We start from the raw sequence: 2,165 nt of genomic DNA on the forward strand, positions 1-2,165 counted from the left end.
GAGAAGCAGTCTGATTTATTCCTGCACTATAAGAAGAAACAGCCACAGTGTAGAAATACACAATTTTCATAAAAATTTTTAAATTATTTGTAAATTTAAAAAGAACAACCCCCCTCACCCCCCCCCACCCCCAAAAAAACCCAAAATGGTATTGACATCAAACTAGAGTTAAAGTTTAACAGAAAATTAATCTGAACTTATAAAAAAGTGAAGTCATCAAATAAATGTAGTGCTGTAAAGGACGTCAGAGTGTCACTGCAGGAGGTCTTGATGGCAGATAAAGATGTGATCAGTCAATATTTGACTTCAATGGTTCTCAGGTCAGGCCTGCAGGCAGGGTTAAACTGATAGTTTTCATTGTCAGTTTTCCTTTTGTTGATAAAGGTTGATAAAGAAATATTGTTGCATCATGCTGAAAATCATCACTGCTGATTTTTGTAGTCCCTGCAGTTTTACAGCTTCTAGACCTGCTGCTTGACACTTCACCAAAAGATCCTTTTATCTCATCTGGAACATGAAGTCAGAATCAAAGACATGGTTCTGACATGATTTAAATCATATCTGACCAATTAAAACTTCTCTGTACATTTAGGATTGTTCCACAACAGCACCACTTACTACTCTGTTGTTATAAGATAAGATAAGATAAGATAAGATAAGATAAGATAAGATAAGATAAGATAAGATAAGATAAGATAAGATAAGATAAGATAAGATAAGATTGCCTTTATTAGTCCCACACGTGGGAAATTTGTTTTGTCACAGCTGAAAGCGGACAGTGCAAAGTTATATAGCAAAAATTAGAGAACACTGTTAGAACAATAAGAATAATATTCTGTACATAACTGTACAGAATAGAATAAAATAAAATATACAGTAGGATAAAGTAGAATACAAATGTTATATGCAACTGAGTAAAGATACAACTTTGTCAGAAAAAGAGTATTGCACTTAGTCTTCAGACTTCACAACAAAGACTTTTGCAGCTGATCAAACACACACAAACCCACACAGGTGCAATAAGTCTTTGTTGTGAAGTCTGACAGCAGTGGTTCCCAAACTTTTTTTGCTAGGTCCCCCTTTGTTTTATAAGAAAATATTCGTGCCCTCCAGAACAAACATATCCTCCAACCACACACACCCATTTTTTTGTTTTCAAACTCCATTGCTGTTTATTTAACTTTTTGTAAACAATTAAACAAATAAAAGTAAACTAAAATAAATTACAGGTTACAATACAATAAACTTTTATCTCTTTTGAATAAAAAAACAAACCATCTTTATGGTGTAATTATTCAATGTGTAATTGTTTTTTTTGTTATTTTTTACTGTGTAATAATATTCAACATTGTTATCAATACATTTTTCAAAAAAAACCTCTCTGTGCAGAATGGGCTTGAAAACATAAACAACCGTCGGATACTGTTTGTCCGGGGTAACAAATTGCGAGAGGATCTGCTTGATATTATTTGCATCCCACTATAACTCTACTGTAACTATACTGTATAAGGAGATAACATCTCCAAAATTACAGTAGTAGTTGGTCATTATAACACATGAACATTACCTGATGCTGCTGAAGTGAAGCAGAGCAAAGTTACAGAGGTTTTATTAGAGACACAGATAAGCGTTTTGCAATTCGGCATAATTTAAAAACGTTTAAATTTCTGCGTACTGAACAGCAGAAATGAACCTTTCTTGTCAGAGATCATTTTTGGGGGGAATAGTGGCCGACAGCGCTGTACATGACTTGTGCATAATAAGAGGACAAATAATGCAAAAACCAGAGATTTTTAGACTGGAAACTGTTCTTAAAATACGCTGAGAGAGGGGGGGGAGCTGAGCAGGAAGTGTGAATATATTGTTGTGGTGGAAGCAAAACAGCCAAAGTAAGAAGGAATTAATGACAATATTTATCAAACATGAAGTGCAGTTCTGATCTTCTTTTGCTGCTGGTTCAGTGTCTTTTGGTCAGAGAGTGACAAAACCGGCAGCTTGAGAAGCTGTGAGATGTCGGCTTTCAGCCCCAATGGCCTGTCTGTGTACGTGGCGTTGGGTGAGAAGCCGACATCTCACAGATGCGTGTGATGCGTCAGGTCCGCTTTGTGTTTATTTCTGTGGGTGGAATCTGTTTAGCTGCTCTCATTAACTGTTTTATGATCACA

At 35.6% G+C, this 2,165-nt stretch overlaps 1 protein-coding gene across 2 annotated transcripts in view; it reads left to right on the forward strand.

The window, feature by feature from the left end:
* LOC102193430 (uncharacterized) overlaps positions 1-2,165 on the forward strand; it is a 40,106-nt gene that overhangs the window by 19,123 nt on the left and 18,818 nt on the right. The gene's annotated exons all lie outside the window — the stretch shown is intronic.

This window comes from Pundamilia nyererei, unplaced genomic scaffold (assembly GCF_000239375.1).
Source record: "Pundamilia nyererei isolate P.nyererei 1_Seehausen unplaced genomic scaffold, PunNye1.0 scaffold00210, whole genome shotgun sequence".
In the NCBI taxonomy this organism is placed as follows: Eukaryota; Metazoa; Chordata; class Actinopteri; order Cichliformes; family Cichlidae; genus Pundamilia; species Pundamilia nyererei.